This window comes from Pseudophryne corroboree, chromosome 4 (assembly GCF_028390025.1).
Source record: "Pseudophryne corroboree isolate aPseCor3 chromosome 4, aPseCor3.hap2, whole genome shotgun sequence".
Lineage (NCBI taxonomy): Eukaryota > Metazoa > Chordata > Amphibia > Anura > Myobatrachidae > Pseudophryne > Pseudophryne corroboree.
Genome location: NC_086447.1, coordinates 14,022,386 through 14,042,242, shown reverse-complemented (window position 1 = coordinate 14,042,242; position 19,857 = coordinate 14,022,386). Strand labels below are relative to the sequence as shown.

The following is a 19,857-nucleotide window of genomic DNA, read 5'->3' as shown; positions in this document are numbered from 1 at the left end:
GCCCCCACAGTGCCAGATATGCCCCCACAGTGCCAGATATGCCCCCACTTTGCCAGATACAAATATGCCCCCACAGTGCCAGATATGCCCCCACAGTGCCAGATATGCCCCCACAGTGCCAGATATGCCCCCACTTTGCCAGATACAAATATGCCCCCACAGTGCCAGATATGCCCCCACAGTGCCAGATATGCCCCCACTTTGCCAGAAACACATGCCCCCACAGTGCTAGATATGCCCCCAAAGTGCCAGATATACATATGCCCCAGAGTGCCAGATATGCCCCAGCAGTGCAACTCACTGTTGTTGCTGCTGCCTGGGGCTGGAACTGTCTGCTGCTGCTGCTGGGGAGGGGAGAGGAGAGCACAGCATGCACCCCTCCTGCCATCAGTCCAGTCTCCGCGTCCTCCTGTGGCGGTGGCATCCTGTATATTAATTAGATCTGGTGCCGCTCGGCGAGCCAATCAAGGCTCGCGGTCTGGCAGCGGCAGCTCCTGATTGGCTGCTGGTACATGAGCTCTGACTCAGGCAGGAGAGGACGCACTCCTCTCTCCAACACTCTCTCCCTACAAGGCAGCAGCAGTAATGGCAGGGCGGGTCACTGGTGTGCTGCAATGTGTGCGGATGGTGGTACGGCGTACCCACGCCGTACCCGACCGTACCAGCACACTTGCACCACTGCCCGTATCTAACTTTTACCCCTCCTGTTTATTCTGAACATAGTGTCCCGGTGTCCCTGAGATCTGCCAGTCCCTATATTGGTTTCCTGGGTATGTGGCCATAGTGTCGGCATTCTGACTGTCGACACCACTGTAATGTCTAATGGTTTTAAACATCGACGTTAAGAGTGTTGACAACTTTGTGACTGTTGTCGACATGTGTGAAATATGACATTGTTTCTAACCTCCTCCGACCATATCAGCTCTAAGGTGAGTGTCAGGCCGCACTTACATGTAAAGAGTATCGCCAACATTTGCACCGTCGACATGTATAATGTATAAATGTCCAACATGTCCACATTATGTGTCTAATTCAGACCTAATCGCTGCTGTGCGGCCAATTATAGAATGACTGTGTATGTGAATGCACCGCAATGCGCAGGCTGGTCGCCAAACAGCGTCAAAATGGTGTGAAAACTTTAATGACACGGCGTACGCAAGGTGACTGACAGGAAGTGGACGTTTGGGGGTGGTAGCTTGCTGTTTTCTGGGAGTGTCAGGGAAAACACAGGCGTGTCCAAGCGTTTTCAGGGAGGGTGTGTGACGTCGGCTCCAGCCCCTATCAGCCTGTATGTATCACACTGGAGGAGTAATTGGATGGTGAGAGTGATATGAATGGATTTGCAGCTGTCCGCTGTCTGGTGAAGTTTTCACACGGCGTACACAATGAATTCGCACACTTGCAGGGGGCAGGTTATCACCCTCTATGGGCGGTGGCTATGTGATCGCAGACCGCTGCAAAGTTGCAGCACAGCGATCCGGTCTGAATTAGGCCCTAAATGTCTACATAGTGATTTTCTGCTGACATTTACTAACAGGTCAGATTTATAATAGAGCGGATGAAAATACAGCTCCAGGCCTCCACATAAAATAGGCCCATCATGATGATGTGTGATGATGACCAGCCACCCAACTGGTCCCGCGGCCCGCCATAAATATGTGCTTTGTTTTTTCCTCACAAAATGATTAAATTTTTCTACTTTTAAGTACTCAAGTACACACTGGGGCTGATAGTGTAGGGATTGTTCATGTCCATGGCCACACCTACACAACACTGGCCACACCTACACAGCGCTAACCACACCCACATATCCCTGGCCACACCTACACAGCACTGGCCACACCTATACAGCACTAACCACACCCACGTATCCCTGGCCACACCTACTTCCGAAGTCGAAAATATTACACACACACACACACACCACATGCAAACACCACACAGAGTGGCCTATGTGCTTGCGCGTAATTGCCGTGCATATGCATACACGCACGCTATGTACATTGGTTCACGAGCCTTGCGTATTGGCGTGTGGTATGAGTATATATACCGTAGCATACGCATTCGCACAGAAAAGCTACAAAGACATAGGGGTATATGCAATAGCGGGCGAATCGCGTCATTTAATCCGCCCCTGTATAATTTGCCCGCTATCGCCAGCCGCAGCCCTGTCGCCGGGACCCTGGATTCACCATATTCAATGTATAACTGATTCGACCCACCCCCAGGCGGATTACGGCCAATCGGCGAGTAGTGGGCGTACTGAATTCACCTTCCCGCCGAAAGCAGCCCTTTATTAGGGCTTGTTTGCTGCGTGCTCTGCAGCCATTTTGTGAACCTGCAGAGAGGTGTGAGGAGGTGCAGAGCTAGCAATTTGGTTGTTTGCTGTGGATATCGTTTGGACACCCCAGCAGGCTTTATTCCAGGACAGTCAGGAGGATTCCTGTTACCCGGAGGAGAGCCATTTTAGGAGCTTTTACTACATTTGTAGGTAAGTACCACATGTGTGTCTGGTGTTGCATGTATGTGTTTGTGTAGTGGGGGTTGCCATGAGGTGTACATGGGGTGTTTGTGTATGTGTGCATGTGTGCAGGTATGTGTATAGCCCCTTGCTTGTGTTGCTGCATTTTTTGAGGGAGACTTGTGTTTTGGGGTAGTTTTTCACGTTTTTTTTTTATTCTTTAATTGACTTTTTTGGGTCTTCTATTAGCATTGGTGTACCTCCTGAGTGTGTTGGGATGCTTTCTGGCCATTTTGGGGTGATTTGGAGCAAGTTTAGTCGACAGCCTGGTCGACCTGTGCTGTAGACTGTTTGGCAAACATGTGTTTTCCCGCCTAATTTTGCTGTGGTGTACCTCCTGAGTGTGTTGGGATGCTTTCTGGCCATTTTGGGGTGATTTGGAGCAAGTTTAATCGACAGCCTCGTCGACCTGTGCTGTCGGCAGTTTGGCAAACATGTGTTTTCCCGCCTAATTTTGCTGTGGTGCACCTCCTGAGTGTGTTGGGATGCTTTCTGGCCATTTTGGGGTGATTTGGAGCAAGTTTAGTCGACAGCCTGGTCGACCTGTGCTGTAGACTGTTTGGCAAACATGTGTTTTCCCGCCTAATTTTGCTGTGGTGTACCTCCTGAGTGTGTTGGGATGCTTTCTGGCCATTTTGGGGTGATTTGGAGCAAGTTTAATCGACAGCCTGGTCGACCTGTGCTGTCGGCAGTTTGGCAAACATGTGTTTTCCCGCCTAATTTTGCTGTGGTGCACCTCCTGAGTGTGTTGGGATGCTTTCTGGCCATTTTGGGGTGATTTGGAGCAAGTTTAGTCGACAGCCTGGTCGACCTGTGCTGTAGACTGTTTGGCAAACATGTGTTTTCCCGCCTAATTTTGCTGTGGTGTACCTCCTGAGTGTGTTGGGATGCTTTCTGGCCATTTTGGGGTGATTTGGAGCAAGTTTAGTCGACAGCCTGGTCGACCTGTGCTGTCGGCAGTTTGGCAAACATGTGTTTTCCCGCCTAATTTTGCTGTGGTGTACCTCCTGAGTGTGTTGGGATGCTTTCTGGCCATTTTGGGGTGATTTGGAGCAAGTTTAGTCAACAGCCTGGTCGACCTGTGCTGTCGGCAGTTTGGCAAACATGTGTTTTCCCGCCTAATTTTGCTGTGGTGTACCTCCTGAGTGTGTTGGGATGCTTTCTGGCCATTTTGGGGTGATTTGGAGCAAGTTTAGTCGACAGCCTGGTCGACCTGTGCTGTCGGCAGTTTGGCAAACATGTGTTTTCCCGCCTAATTTTGCTGTGGTGCACCTCCTGAGTGTGTTGGGATGCTTTCTGGCCATTTTGGGGTGATTTGGAGCAAGTTTAGTCGACAGCCTGGTCGACCTGTGCTGTAGACTGTTTGGCAAACATGTGTTTTCCCGCCTAATTTTGCTGTGGTGTACCTCCTGAGTGTGTTGGGATGCTTTCTGGCCATTTTGGGGTGATTTGGAGCAAGTTTACTCGACAGCCTGGTCGACCTGTGCTGTCGGCAGTTTGGCAAACATGTGTTTTCCCGCCTAATTTTGCTGTGGTGTACCTCCTGAGTGTGTTGGGATGCTTTCTGGCCATTTTGGGGTGATTTGGAGCAAGTTTAGTCGACAGCCTGGTCGACCTGTGCTGTCGGCAGTTTGGCAAACATGTGTTTTCCCGCCTAATTTTGCTGTGGTGTACCTCCTGAGTGTGTTGGGATGCTTTCTGGCCATTTTGGGGTGATTTGGAGCAAGTTTAGTCGACAGCCTGGTCGACCTGTGCTGTCGGCAGTTTGGCAAACATGTGTTTTCCCGCCTAATTTTGCTGTGGTGTACCTCCTGAGTGTGTTGGGATGCTTTCTGGCCATTTTGGGGTGATATGGAGCAAGTTTAGTCGACAGCCTGGTCGACCTGTGCTGTAGACTGTTTGGCAAACATGTGTTTTCCTGCCTAATTTTGCTGTGGTGTACCTCCTGAGTGTGTTGGGATGCTTTCTGGCCATTTTGGGGTGATTTGGAGCAAGTTTAATCGACAGCCTGGTCGACCTGTGCTGTCGGCAGTTTGGCAAACATGTGTTTTCCCGCCTAATTTTGCTGTGGTGCACCTCCTGAGTGTGTTGGGATGCTTTCTGGCCATTTTGGGGTGATTTGGAGCAAGTTTAGTCGACAGCCTGGTCGACCTGTGCTGTAGACTGTTTGGCAAACATGTGTTTTCCCGCCTAATTTTGCTGTGGTGTACCTCCTGAGTGTGTTGGGATGCTTTCTGGTCATTTTGGGGTGATTTGGAGCAAGTTTAATCGACAGCCTCGTCGACCTGTGCTGTCGGCAGTTTGGCAAACATGTGTTTTCCCGCCTAATTTTGCTGTGGTGCACCTCCTGAGTGTGTTGGGATGCTTTCTGGCCATATTGGGGTGATTTGGAGCAAGTTTAGTCGACAGCCTGGTCGACCTGTGCTGTAGACTGTTTGGCAAACATGTGTTTTCCCGCCTAATTTTGCTGTGGTGTACCTCCTGAGTGTGTTGGGATGCTTTCTGGCCATTTTGGGGTGATTTGGAGCAAGTTTAATCGACAGCCTGGTCGACCTGTGCTGTCGGCAGTTTGGCAAACATGTGTTTTCCCGCCTAATTTTGCTGTGGTGCACCTCCTGAGTGTGTTGGGATGCTTTCTGGCCATTTTGGGGTGATTTGGAGCAAGTTTAGTCGACAGCCTGGTCGACCTGTGCTGTAGACTGTTTGGCAAACATGTGTTTTCCCGCCTAATTTTGCTGTGGTGTACCTCCTGAGTGTGTTGGGATGCTTTCTGGCCATTTTGGGGTGATTTGGAGCAAGTTTAGTCGACAGCCTGGTCGACCTGTGCTGTCGGCAGTTTGGCAAACATGTGTTTTCCCGCCTAATTTTGCTGTGGTGTACCTCCTGAGTGTGTTGGGATGCTTTCTGGCCATTTTGGGGTGATTTGGAGCAAGTTTAGTCAACAGCCTGGTCGACCTGTGCTGTCGGCAGTTTGGCAAACATGTGTTTTCCCGCCTAATTTTGCTGTGGTGTACCTCCTGAGTGTGTTGGGATGCTTTCTGGCCATTTTGGGGTGATTTGGAGCAAGTTTAGTCGACAGCCTGGTCGACCTGTGCTGTCGGCAGTTTGGCAAACATGTGTTTTCCCGCCTAATTTTGCTGTGGTGCACCTCCTGAGTGTGTTGGGATGCTTTCTGGCCATTTTGGGGTGATTTGGAGCAAGTTTAGTCGACAGCCTGGTCGACCTGTGCTGTAGACTGTTTGGCAAACATGTGTTTTCCCGCCTAATTTTGCTGTGGTGTACCTCCTGAGTGTGTTGGGATGCTTTCTGGCCATTTTGGGGTGATTTGGAGCAAGTTTACTCGACAGCCTGGTCGACCTGTGCTGTCGGCAGTTTGGCAAACATGTGTTTTCCCGCCTAATTTTGCTGTGGTGTACCTCCTGAGTGTGTTGGGATGCTTTCTGGCCATTTTGGGGTGATTTGGAGCAAGTTTAGTCGACAGCCTGGTCGACCTGTGCTGTCGGCAGTTTGGCAAACATGTGTTTTCCCGCCTAATTTTGCTGTGGTGTACCTCCTGAGTGTGTTGGGATGCTTTCTGGCCATTTTGGGGTGATTTGGAGCAAGTTTAGTCGACAGCCTGGTCGACCTGTGCTGTCGGCAGTTTGGCAAACATGTGTTTTCCCGCCTAATTTTGCTGTGGTGTACCTCCTGAGTGTGTTGGGATGCTTTCTGGCCATTTTGGGGTGATATGGAGCAAGTTTAGTCGACAGCCTGGTCGACCTGTGCTGTAGACTGTTTGGCAAACGTGTTTTCCTGCCTAATTTTGCTGTGGTGTACCTCCTGAGTGTGTTGGGATGCTTTCTGGCCATTTTGGGGTGATTTGGAGCAAGTTTAATCGACAGCCTGGTCGACCTGTGCTGTCGGCAGTTTGGCAAACATGTGTTTTCCCGCCTAATTTTGCTGTGGTGCACCTCCTGAGTGTGTTGGGATGCTTTCTGGCCATTTTGGGGTGATTTGGAGCAAGTTTAGTCGACAGCCTGGTCGACCTGTGCTGTAGACTGTTTGGCAAACATGTGTTTTCCCGCCTAATTTTGCTGTGGTGTACCTCCTGAGTGTGTTGGGATGCTTTCTGGCCATTTTGGGGTGATTTGGAGCAAGTTTAATCGACAGCCTGGTCGACCTGTGCTGTCGGCAGTTTGGCAAACATGTGTTTTCCCGCCTAATTTTGCTGTGGTGCACCTCCTGAGTGTGTTGGGATGCTTTCTGGCCATTTTGGGGTGATTTGGAGCAAGTTTAGTCGACAGCCTGGTCGACCTGTGCTGTAGACTGTTTGGCAAACATGTGTTTTCCCGCCTAATTTTGCTGTGGTGTACCTCCTGAGTGTGTTGGGATGCTTTCTGGCCATTTTGGGGTGATTTGGAGCAAGTTTAGTCGACAGCCTGGTCGACCTGTGCTGTCGGCAGTTTGGCAAACATGTGTTTTCCCGCCTAATTTTGCTGTGGTGTACCTCCTGAGTGTGTTGGGATGCTTTCTGGCCATTTTGGGGTGATTTGGAGCAAGTTTAGTCGACAGCCTGGTCGACCTGTGCTGTCGGCAGTTTGGCAAACATGTGTTTTCCCGCCTAATTTTGCTGTGGTGTACCTCCTGAGTGTGTTGGGATGCTTTCTGGCCATTTTGGGGTGATATGGAGCAAGTTTAGTCGACAGCCTGGTCGACCTGTGCTGTAGACTGTTTGGCAAACATGTGTTTTCCTGCCTAATTTTGCTGTGGTGTACCTCCTGAGTGTGTTGGGATGCTTTCTGGCCATTTTGGGGTGATTTGGAGCAAGTTTAATCGACAGCCTGGTCGACCTGTGCTGTCGGCAGTTTGGCAAACATGTGTTTTCCCGCCTAATTTTGCTGTGGTGCACCTCCTGAGTGTGTTGGGATGCTTTCTGGCCATTTTGGGGTGATTTGGAGCAAGTTTAGTCGACAGCCTGGTCGACCTGTGCTGTAGACTGTTTGGCAAACATGTGTTTTCCCGCCTAATTTTGCTGTGGTGTACCTCCTGAGTGTGTTGGGATGCTTTCTGGCCATTTTGGGGTGATTTGGAGCAAGTTTACTCGACAGCCTGGTCGACCTGTGCTGTCGGCAGTTTGGCAAACATGTGTTTTCCCGCCTAATTTTGCTGTGGTGTACCTCCTGAGTGTGTTGGGATGCTTTCTGGCCATTTTGGGGTGATTTGGAGCAAGTTTAGTCGACAGCCTGGTCGACCTGTGCTGTCGGCAGTTTGGCAAACATGTGTTTTCCCGCCTAATTTTGCTGTGGTGTACCTCCTGAGTGTGTTGGGATGCTTTCTGGCCATTTTGGGGTGATTTGGAGCAAGTTTAGTCGACAGCCTGGTCGACCTGTGCTGTCGGCAGTTTGGCAAACATGTGTTTTCCCGCCTAATTTTGCTGTGGTGTACCTCCTGAGTGTGTTGGGATGCTTTCTGGCCATTTTGGGGTGATATGGAGCAAGTTTAGTCGACAGCCTGGTCGACCTGTGCTGTAGACTGTTTGGCAAACATGTGTTTTCCAGCCTAATTTTGCTGTGGTGTACCTCCTGAGTGTGTTGGGATGCTTTCTGGCCATTTTGGGGTGATTTGGAGCAAGTTTAATCGACAGCCTGGTCGACCTGTGCTGTCGGCAGTTTGGCAAACATGTGTTTTCCCGCCTAATTTTGCTGTGGTGCACCTCCTGAGTGTGTTGGGATGCTTTCTGGCCATTTTGGGGTGATTTGGAGCAAGTTTAGTCGACAGCCTGGTCGACCTGTGCTGTAGACTGTTTGGCAAACATGTGTTTTCCCGCCTAATTTTGCTGTGGTGTACCTCCTGAGTGTGTTGGGATGCTTTCTGGCCATTTTGGGGTGATTTGGAGCAAGTTTAATCGACAGCCTGGTCGACCTGTGCTGTCGGCAGTTTGGCAAACATGTGTTTTCCCACCTAATTTTGCTGTGGTGCACCTCCTGAGTGTGTTGGGATGCTTTCTGGCCATTTTGGGGTGATTTGGAGCAAGTTTAGTCGACAGCCTGGTCGACCTGTGCTGTAGACTGTTTGGCAAACATGTGTTTTCCCGCCTAATTTTGCTGTGGTGTACCTCCTGAGTGTGTTGGGATGCTTTCTGGCCATTTTGGGGTGATTTGGAGCAAGTTTAGTCGACAGCCTGGTCGACCTGTGCTGTCGGCAGTTTGGCAAACATGTGTTTTCCCGCCTAATTTTGCTGTGGTGTACCTCCTGAGTGTGTTGGGATGCTTTCTGGCCATTTTGGGGTGATTTGGAGCAAGTTTAGTCGACAGCCTGGTCGACCTGTGCTGTCGGCAGTTTGGCAAACATGTGTTTTCCCGCCTAATTTTGCTGTGGTGTACCTCCTGAGTGTGTTGGGATGCTTTCTGGCCATTTTGGGGTGATATGGAGCAAGTTTAGTCGACAGCCTGGTCGACCTGTGCTGTAGACTGTTTGGCAAACATGTGTTTTCCCGCCTAATTTTGCTGTGGTGTACCTCCTGAGTGTGTTGGGATGCTTTCTGGCCATTTTGGGGTGATTTGGAGCAAGTTTAGTCGACAGCCTGGTCGACCTGTGCTGTCGGCAGTTTGGCAAACATGTGTTTTCCCGCCTAATTTTGCTGTGGTGTACCTCCTGAGTGTATTGGGATGCTTTCTGGCCATTTTGGGGTGATTTGGAGCAAGTTTAGTCGACAGCCTGGTCGACCTGTGCTGTCGGCAGTTTGGCAAACATGTGTTTTCCCGCCTAATTTTGCTGTGGTGTACCTCCTGAGTGTGTTGGGATGCTTTCTGGCCATTTTGGGGTGATATGGAGCAAGTTTAGTCGACAGCCTGGTCGACCTGTGCTGTAGACTGTTTGGCAAACATGTGTTTTCCTGCCTAATTTTGCTGTGGTGTACCTCCTGAGTGTGTTGGGATGCTTTCTGGCCATTTTGGGGTGATTTGGAGCAAGTTTAATCGACAGTCTGGTCGACCTGTGCTGTCGGCAGTTTGGCAAACATGTGTTTTCCCGCCTAATTTTGCTGTGGTGCACCTCCTGAGTGTGTTGGGATGCTTTCTGGCCATTTTGGGGTGATTTGGAGCAAGTTTAGTCGACAGCCTGGTCGACCTGTGCTGTAGACTGTTTGGCAAACATGTGTTTTCCCGCCTAATTTTGCTGTGGTGTACCTCCTGAGTGTGTTGGGATGCTTTCTGGCCATTTTGGGGTGATTTGGAGCAAGTTTAATCGACAGCCTGGTCGACCTGTGCTGTCGGCAGTTTGGCAAACATGTGTTTTCCCGCCTAATTTTGCTGTGGTGCACCTCCTGAGTGTGTTGGGATGCTTTCTGGCCATTTTGGGGTGATTTGGAGCAAGTTTAGTCGACAGCCTGGTCGACCTGTGCTGTAGACTGTTTGGCAAACATGTGTTTTCCCGCCTAATTTTGCTGTGGTGTACCTCCTGAGTGTGTTGGGATGCTTTCTGGCCATTTTGGGGTGATTTGGAGCAAGTTTAGTCGACAGCCTGGTCGACCTGTGCTGTCGGCAGTTTGGCAAACATGTGTTTTCCCGCCTAATTTTGCTGTGGTGTACCTCCTGAGTGTGTTGGGATGCTTTCTGGCCATTTTGGGGTGATTTGGAGCAAGTTTAGTCGACAGCCTGGTCGACCTGTGCTGTCGGCAGTTTGGCAAACATGTGTTTTCCCGCCTAATTTTGCTGTGGTGTACCTCCTGAGTGTGTTGGGATGCTTTCTGGCCATTTTGGGGTGATTTGGAGCAAGTTTAGTCGACAGCCTGGTCGACCTGTGCTGTCGGCAGTTTGGCAAACATGTGTTTTCCCGCCTAATTTTGCTGTGGTGCACCTCCTGAGTGTGTTGGGATGCTTTCTGGCCATTTTGGGGTGATTTGGAGCAAGTTTAGTCGACAGCCTGGTCGACCTGTGCTGTAGACTGTTTGGCAAACATGTGTTTTCCCGCCTAATTTTGCTGTGGTGTACCTCCTGAGTGTGTTGGGATGCTTTCTGGCCATTTTGGGGTGATTTGGAGCAAGTTTAGTCGACAGCCTGGTCGACCTGTGCTGTAGACTGTTTGGCAAACATGTGTTTTCCCGCCTAATTTTGCTGTGGTGTACCTCCTGAGTGTGTTGGGATGCTTTCTGGCCATTTTGGGGTGATTTGGAGCAAGTTTAGTCGACAGCCTGGTCGACCTGTGCTGTCGGCAGTTTGGCAAACATGTGTTTTCCCGCCTAATTTTGCTGTGGTGTACCTCCTGAGTGTGTTGGGATGCTTTCTGGCCATTTTGGGGTGATTTGGAGCAAGTTTAGTCGACAGCCTGGTCGACCTGTGCTGTCGGCAGTTTGGCAAACATGTGTTTTCCCGCCTAATTTTGCTGTGGTGTACCTCCTGAGTGTGTTGGGATGCTTTCTGGCCATTTTGGGGTGATTTGGAGCAAGTTTAGTCGACAGCCTGGTCGACCTGTGCTGTCGGCAGTTTGGCAAACATGTGTTTTCCCGCCTAATTTTGCTGTGGTGTACCTCCTGAGTGTGTTGGGATGCTTTCTGGCCATTTTGGGGTGATATGGAGCAAGTTTAGTCGACAGCCTGGTCGACCTGTGCTGTAGACTGTTTGGCAAACATGTGTTTTCCCGCCTAATTTTGCTGTGGTGTACCTCCTGAGTGTGTTGGGATGCTTTCTGGCCATTTTGGGGTGATTTGGAGCAAGTTTAGTCGACAGCCTGGTCGACCTGTGCTGTCGGCAGTTTGGCAAACATGTGTTTTCCCGCCTAATTTTGCTGTGGTGTACCTCCTGAGTGTATTGGGATGCTTTCTGGCCATTTTGGGGTTATTTGGAGCAAGTTTAGTCGACAGCCTGGTCGACCTGTGCTGTCGGCAGTTTGGCAAACATGTGTTTTCCCACCTAATTTTGCTGTGGTGTACCTCCTGAGTGTGTTGGGATGCTTTCTGGCCATTTTGGGGTGATTTGGAGCAAGTTTAGTCGACAGCCTGGTCGACCTGTGCTGTAGACTGTTTGGCAAACATGTGTTTTCCCGCCTAATTTTGCTGTGGTGTACCTCCTGAGTGTGTTGGGATGCTTTCTGGCCATTTTGGGGTGATTTGGAGCAAGTTTAGTCGACAGCCTGGTCGACCTGTGCTGTCGGCAGTTTGGCAAACATGTGTTTTCCCGCCTAATTTTGCTGTGGTGTACCTCCTGAGTGTGTTGGGATGCTTTCTGGCCATTTTGGGGTGATATGGAGCAAGTTTAGTCGACAGCCTGGTCGACCTGTGCTGTCGGCAGTTTGGCAAACATGTGTTTTCCTTCCTAATTTTGCTGTGGTGTACCTCCTGAGTGTGTTGGGATGCTTTCTGGCCATTTTGGGGTGATTTGGAGCAAGTTTAGTCGACAGCCTGGTCGACCTGTGCTGTCGGCAGTTTGGCAAACATGTGTTTTCCCGCCTAATTTTGCTGTGGTGTACCTCCTGAGTGTGCTGGGATGCTTTCTGGCCATTTTGGGGTGATTTGGAGCAAGTTTAGTCGACAGCCTGGTCGACCTGTGCTGTCGGCAGTTTGGCAAACATGTGTTTTCCCGCCTAATTTTGCTGTGGTGCACCTCCTGAGTGTGTTGGGATGCTTTCTGGCCATTTTGGGGTGATTTGGAGCAAGTTTAGTCGACAGCCTGGTCGACCTGTGCTGTAGACTGTTTGGCAAACATGTGTTTTCCCGCCTAATTTTGCTGTGGTGTACCTCCTGAGTGTGTTGGGATGCTTTCTGGCCATTTTGGGGTGATTTGGAGCAAGTTTAGTCGACAGCCTGGTCGACCTGTGCTGTCGGCAGTTTGGCAAACAATTGTTTTCCCGCCTAATTTTGCTGTGGTGTACCTCCTGAGTGTGCTGGGATGCTTTCTGGCCATTTTGGGGTGATTTGGAGCAAGTTTAGTCGACAGCCTGGTCGACCTGTGCTGTCGGCAGTTTGGCAAACATGTGTTTTCCCGCCTAATTTTGCTGTGGTCTACCTCCTGAGTGTGCTGGGATGCTTTCTGGCCATTTTGGGGTGATTTGGAGCAAGTTTGGTCGACAGTGTGGGTCAGCCATTTTGTGTGGGTCAGCCATTTTGTGTGGGTCAGCCATTTTGTGTGGGTCAGCCATTTTGTGTGGGTCAGCCATTTATACATGTATGTATGTATGTATGTATGTATGTTTATTTTATTTTTATTTTATTTTATAACAGAGATGTCAAAGGACAAGCAGACCCGATCCGCCCCTTCCCCCACCCCCTCGGATCTATCCCTTCATAGCAACGAGGAGTGGGAGCCAACCCAGGAGGCGGATACGACCGACCAGGCATGTAGTGACCAGCCGCGGTCGTCAAGGGCCCATGAGAAGTCCAAGAAAAAGCCTAATAGAAAGGTACTAACCACACCTGCAGACACAAATAGCATCAAACTTTCTTTACTGTAGTTTGCGCAATGCCATGCACACCTACTGGAATATGTGCGCAATGCCAGGGATACTGACACTCACAGGTACATACGGATCTTATTATTATTTATTTTTATTTTTTTTAATCCCTAAAGGCAAGAAGCCAGCCAGAGGAGCAATCGGAGGAGGAAGCCTCTGGTGAAGATGCAGGACAGAAAAAGGTGCGTGGACCCAGATATACTGAGGCGGAAAACTGTGTCCTAGTGGATTGCGTCGACAGGTCCTACGACGATTTGTATGGATCAAAGGCACAGACAACATCAGCTAGGGCTAAGCGAATCATCTGGGAATCCATTGCCAATCAAGTCACTGCAATTTCTGGAAACCGCCGGAGCACCAGAAATTGCTTGAAGCGGTACAGTGATTGCCGCAGACAGACCAAGAAGAAGATGGGGATTCAGCGCCGACATGAGACAGCTACGGGAGGTGGCCCAGCTCTCAATCTGAAGTGGCTACCCTGGGAGAACGTTATTAGAAGGCGCATGAACCCTGCCATGGTCGAAGGAGTTCGCGGAGGTGTGGACTCCAGCCGTCCTGCTGGCTTTCCCCAGGAGGAAGAACCGCCCAGAAGACGGAAGAAGGCGGGAGACCAGCCGTCCAAAAGGAGGTCTGATGGTAAGAATACATTCACATGAGCTGTACTTCCCTTTAAAATGTATGTGCTAAATGTGTTTTTTTTTTTTTTCAGACAGGCCTGCCCAGAGGACATCACCTGCGCACAGGACATCGCCAGCGCACGGACCGTCACCTGTGCAGCAGGCATCGGCAGCAGCGCGCGGACCATCAACTGCGCCGCAAGCATCGCGAGCACACAGATCGTCACCTGTGCGCCACAGTTCGTCATCGCGCAGTTTGTCACCTGTGCACCAGACGACGTCAGCGCACAGACTCTCACCTGTGCGCCAGACACCGTCGGCGACCACACCACAAGATGGGCGCCAAACTACAGCTCCTGCGCGCAGGCCATCACCAGATCGTCGTCTCTCCAGGAGCTCTGGGACTGTGACTGAAGAGCCTCAAGACACAACCCTTGTGGACCCATCACCCGATCTGTTTGAGTCTACAGGGTTAACTGACGAAACTTTTCTTGGGTTTGAGGACAGCCGTGCAGACGTATCCAGCCAGACCCTTGAAAAGTCTTCCGAAACGAGGACAAGTGGAGCTCCTGGAGCAGCGGCATCACAGGATTCAGAAGGTTTGTATTTATTTTGTGTGTGTGTGGGAGGGTGGAGGGGGGGGGGGTCAGCAGTTGTGTAAAGTTTATTAACTTTTCCAAAAAAATTATTTTGCAAACAGTGGTGCCACGAACCAGCAGCGGACTAGCTTCGGGGATTGGTTCGTACTTCAGGCCGGATCTCCTACAGGAGTCGTCAGAGGATGACGAGGTGGAAGTGCAGGAGGCTCCAGTTACTACATCCCTGTGTGAGTAAATTGAATTGTGAACCTTCCAAAAAATGTATGATGAATGTGTATAATATTGTCTAATTTTCTTTTCAGCTGCCCAAATCCAAGTTGTGGCAGACATCCAGGAAGGGCAGAATCCCTCAACTGTTCAGAGGGTTCACACCCTGGCATCAGAGATTGGGACACGCCAGGATACGTACACAAATGTCGTGGGAAGCAGACTGGACAACATTGAGAGGACAATGGAGAAAATGGCAAACAGTCTGCTTGAACTGCAGAAGACTCTTTCCGACAGCACGGCCACAATACTACAGGTCAGAATGCAAGATCATAGGGAGAGTATGACCGTACTTAACATTCTGGCCGAATCCATGACCCGGCTCGTGGACAACACTGCATGTCTGGCAGCAGCAAATAAAAACATGTCGGAGAGTCATCGACACTCCTCATCCAGCCAACAGGTCATCGCAACCACACTGCAGATGATCTATGATAAGCTCCCAGGAACAGCTAATCAACACGCTGGTGATCCACCATATCCGCCGTCGCAAGCCACAAGGACGCCTCGTACCCTTCCTCAAGTCCCATCCCAGTACAGACAGTCACAGATGTACCAGGGATATACAGGGATGTACCCCACCCCCCAGATGCCTCCACCACCGGCCACACAATCTTCAGCAGCATGGGCACAGAGGACCAGTCAACATACTCCCCAGCCTCCCAGGACATCCATGCCCTATCAGGGGGAAGAAGAGGATCCGGACAGACTTCCACCATAAACCCGGTCGTATTGTTTTATTTATTTACAAATGTTTTTCATGTATCCCTTTCTTCCCCTCCCATTAGTTTGTTTTTTTCTTACTATTTTCTGTGTTGGGCTTCCCCACCCGTGACCGGGTACTACCAAGGAGCTTTGTGTAGGCATACATGCGCGGGCATGTATGCGGGCGCGTGTGGTAACGGATGAAAGCTCCTTGTGGCTACATGTATGATGGGCCAAAGAGCTATTCTGATACCACTTTTTTATTCCAAAAATCCTTTTTGTAATGGTGTACAGTAGGCTTTAATTGTGTGAATTTACTATTCACTACTCTGTGTTTTTGTCTTCTTCATAGGATTGGTGGGGAAAAATGAAGTGGATGGCATAAGTTTGTGTTGTGCGTACCAAGGTGAGTAGAACCATGTTTCATTCAAGAAACTTTGAACCGCATGCCTCTGTAGAACCACACAGTCCAGCAATGGGTCATGCTGGGCTGTGTTGTTCCACAAATGTTAGCGTGTCAAAGTGCTGACCACTGACGCCACTCTTTCACTTTGAACCGCATGCCTCTGTAGAACCACACAGTCCAGCAATGGGTCATGCTGGGCTGTGTTGTTCCACAAATGTTAGCGTGTCAAAGTGCTGACCACTGACGCCACTCTTTCACTTTGAACCGCATGCCTTTGTAGAACCACACAGTCCAGCAATGGGTCATGCTGGGCTGTGTTGTTCCACAAATGTTAGCGTGTCAAAGTGCTGACCACTGACGCCACTCTTTCACTTTGAACCGCATGCCTCTGTAGAACCACACAGTCCAGCAATGGGTCATGCTGGGCTGTGTTGTTCCACAAATGTTTATTGAAAAGAAATGAACATGAGTTTAGTGTGTCTTTACTTTAATATACTTTTTTTTCTTTTCCCCACAGATATCTATATACACAAGAAAAGAATGTAAAGAAGAACAAACTACTTTTTGGTTTTAATTAACTTTCAAACTTTATTAAAAAATTTTCTTCAATAAACTTTTAAAAATAGAAGTTTCCTGTGGTTTTTATTAAAATTTGTAATGCATTTGAATTGTACGTAAGTAGATTGCCCAGGGAACATCAAGGGAACTGTCTCTTCACATCCACACCACTTAGGAAGGATACACCGGAAGACCTGTGGAAGAGAACAGTATGAGCTTCCAGATATGGGTTATAGTGTCACCCTGGGACTGGAAAGAAGAGGTACATACAACAGTCCACACAACACAAGCGGGTTGCAGCGGCCCAAATGCAACCCTCCTGCACTTGCATCACTACACATCCAAACATTCCCTAGCATTGCTGTTTCAGGGAATGTTTGGATGTGCAGTCTTGCAAATGCCGGAGGGCTGCACTTTGGACATGCCGGGGTGATTTTGGACAAGGGAGTTTTAGTCAATACATCTCACCTGAGGGGGGTTGTCTGCTATATGGCGGAGGGTCAGGTCCACATCACCAGTAGGGTCACCCATGGAACATCAGGTGAAATGTCGTGTCTCTTCACATCCACGCCTCTTGGGAAGATACATCGCAGGACCTGTGGAAGAGAACAGTTTGAGCATCCAGATATGGGTAATAGTGTCACCCTGGGACTGGAAAGAAGAGGTACATACAACAGTCCACACAACACAAGCGGGTTGCAGTGGCCCAAATGCAACCCTCCTGCACTTGCATCACTACACATCCAAACATTCCCTAGCATTGCTGTTTCAGGGAATGTTTGGATGTGCAGTCTTGCAAATGCCGGATGGCTGCACTTTGGACATGCCGGGGTGATTTTGGACAAGGGAGTTTTGGTCAATACATTTCACCTGAGGGGGGTTGTCTGCTACATGGCAGAGGGTCAGGTCCACATCACCAGTAGGGTCACCCATGGAACATCAGGTGAAATGTCGTGTCTCCTCACATCCACGCCACTTGGGAAGATACATCGCAGGACCTGTGGAAGAGAACAGTTTGAGCATCCAGATATGGGTGATAGTGTCACCCTGGGGCTGGAAAAAGAGGTACATACAACAGTCCACACAACACAAGCGGGATGCAGCGGCCCAAATGCAACCCTCCTGCACTTGCATCACTACACATCCAAACATTCCCTAGCATTGCTGTTTCAGGGAATGTTTGGATGTGCAGTCTTGCAAATGCCGGAGGGCTGCACTTTGGACATGCCGGGGTGATTTTGGACAAGGGAGTTTTGGGCAATACATCTCACCTGAGGGGGGGTTGTCTGCTACATGGCAGAGGGTCAGGTCCACATCACCAGTAGGGTCACCCATGGAACATCAGGTGAAATGTCGTGTCTCCTCACATCCACGCCACTTTGGAAGATACATCGCAGGACCTGTGGAAGAGAACAGTTTGAGCATCCAGATATGGGTGATAGTGTCACCCTGGGGCTGGAAAAAGAGGTACATACAACAGTCCACACAACACAAGCGGGTTGCAGCGGCCCAAATGCAACCATCCTGCACTTGCATCACTACACATCCAAACATTCCCTAGCATTGCTGTTTCAGGGAATGTTTGGATGTGCAGTCTTGCAAATGCCGGAGGGCTGCACTTTGGACATGCCGGGGTGATTTTGGACAAGGGAGTTTTAATCAATACATCTCACCTGAGGGGGGTTGTCTGCTACATGGCGGAGGGTCAGGTCCACATCACCAGTAGGGTCACCCATGGAACATCAGGTGAAATGTCGTGTCTCCTCACATCCACGCCACTTGGGAAGATACATCGCAGGACCTGTGGAAGAGAACAGTTTGAGCATCCAGATATGGGTGATAGTGTCACCCTGGGGCTGGAAAAAGAGGTACATACAACAGTCCACACAACACAAGCGGGTTGCAGTGGCCCAAATGCAACCCTCCTGCACTTGCATCACTACACATCCAAACATTCCCTAGCATTGCTGTTTCAGGGAATGTTTGGATGTGCAGTCTTGCAAATGCCGGAGGGCTGCACTTTGGACATGCCGGGGTGATTTTGGACAAGGGAGTTTTGGGCAATACATCTCACCTGAGGGGGGGTTGTCTGCTACATGGCAGAGGGTCAGGTCCACATCACCAGTAGGTTCGCCCATGGTAGAGTTGGATAAAAGGATCAAATATTTGCGGGAACCCAACAACAGGATAAAACGGGGTAACGAACTGTACAAACATGGCCTGGGGATATACATCAACAGGATGTAAAACTCTGAAATACATAAATGAAGAGGTTTTTTTAAAAATATTCCAATGTCAGTTTACACGATAATACAAATGTCAGTATACTCACAGGCAACTGCAAAATAATTTTGGATCAATGTCCGCCGGGAATCCTCTCCTTCGTCCATACCCACCGGTAGAGCAGAAGACCGGTTCCCGCGTCGGACAGCACTGCGACGAAGAGTCACCGGCAAACGGTTTGCGACACATATGTTGTGTAAAATACAACATGCATTTACCATGCCGCAAACCTTCGACGGTGAGTACAAAAGAGCACCGCCGGAAGTGTCTAAACATCGAAACCGGCTTTTAAGTACACCGAAGGCACGCTCAATTACTCCCCTCGATGCAATGTGCAACGTGGTAACGTTTTTCTGCTCTACCAACAGGATTAGACAATGGGGTCAACAGCCACGGTTTGTTTGGATAACCCGCATCGCCTATAGAAAATATAAAAAAAATGTTAGGTACTTGTAAAAAATAATAAAAAAAAATAATAATAAAATAATAAAAAAATAAAAAAATGAAAATACATACCTAACAGCCAGCCACCAGGCATGTTTCCTGTTTCAAACTTGTCAAACAGCGATGACTGGCTTAGGATGAAGGAGTCGTGAGATGATCCAGGAAATCCCACAAAAATGTTCAAAAATCTCATGTTTACATCACAGACCGCCTGCACGTTCAGGGAATGGAACTGTTTTCGGTTCCGAAAACATTCCTCTGAATTCCGTGGCGGTCTGATCTGCACGTGGGTACAGTCAATCGCGCCCAGCACATTGGGAAATTTGTATTTGTTGAAAAAGCCTAATTTGATCTCACGACATTCGCTGTCCGTCTCTGGAAATGTGATGTACTGGATCGTCAATTTGCGGAAAGCCCTAATGACCTGGGTTGTACAGCGCGACAGTGTCGACTGTGAAAAACCGCATGTTTGAGACAGTGTAGGCTGGAATGTGCCTGACGCCAAAAAATGTAACGTCCCCAGCAGTTTCTGAAAACCGCTGATTGCACGATTTGTCCGTGCCCGAGGTTCCAAGTCGGCCTCCAATAGAGCGTACAGCGAATATATGTCGCGAGTCGATAAGCGATAATTTTGTATCACCTCGAACTCGCTGAGATCCTCCAGTTCACGCCTAGTGCGATACTGGCGTGGACGTGGAAATGAAATCCGCAATACTGGCTCACCCAATGCAGACATTTGCTGACCTGGATCCTGATGTTCATCAGCACTTTCTTCCTCCATCATGCTTGCAGCCAGCATGAACATCACAATCTGGTCAGAAAAAGGCTCCATCATTGTAGTCAGTACAAAAATAGGAATGTGTTTTAAAACGCAGGAATTTTCCTAAAAAAACGATTCCACAGAGCTGACTGTAAAATGGCTCCTTCTCCCTGTAGTCTCAAACCTGGGAGTGAGGAGATAGGAGGGGCTTTGCAGAAGTGTATCCTGGGAAAAACTGTGGAATCATGGGTAAATTTCCCTCAGGAGATTGA

General features: G+C 49.4%; 3 long non-coding RNA genes across 3 annotated transcripts; 1 reads left to right on the top strand and 2 right to left on the bottom strand.

Moving 5' to 3' along the window:
- Positions 1-2,310: 2,310 nt before the first annotated feature.
- Positions 2,311-13,100, top strand: LOC134911068 (uncharacterized). Its single transcript, XR_010176303.1, has 3 exons — positions 2,311-2,491; positions 12,717-12,895; positions 13,063-13,100. It is a non-coding gene; the product is annotated as an uncharacterized LOC134911068 (long non-coding RNA).
- Positions 13,101-16,147: 3,047 nt separating this feature from the next.
- Positions 16,148-17,171, bottom strand: LOC134911067 (uncharacterized). The gene is made up of 3 exons (XR_010176302.1): positions 16,969-17,171; positions 16,567-16,694; positions 16,148-16,292 (listed from the first exon to the last, which is right to left on the bottom strand). It is a non-coding gene; the product is annotated as an uncharacterized LOC134911067 (long non-coding RNA).
- Positions 17,172-17,373: 202 nt separating this feature from the next.
- LOC134911065 (uncharacterized) lies at positions 17,374-18,707 on the bottom strand. Its single transcript, XR_010176301.1, has 4 exons — positions 18,431-18,707; positions 18,173-18,349; positions 17,772-17,899; positions 17,374-17,498 (listed from the first exon to the last, which is right to left on the bottom strand). It is a non-coding gene; the product is annotated as an uncharacterized LOC134911065 (long non-coding RNA).
- Between the last annotated feature and the right edge of the window lie 1,150 nt (positions 18,708-19,857).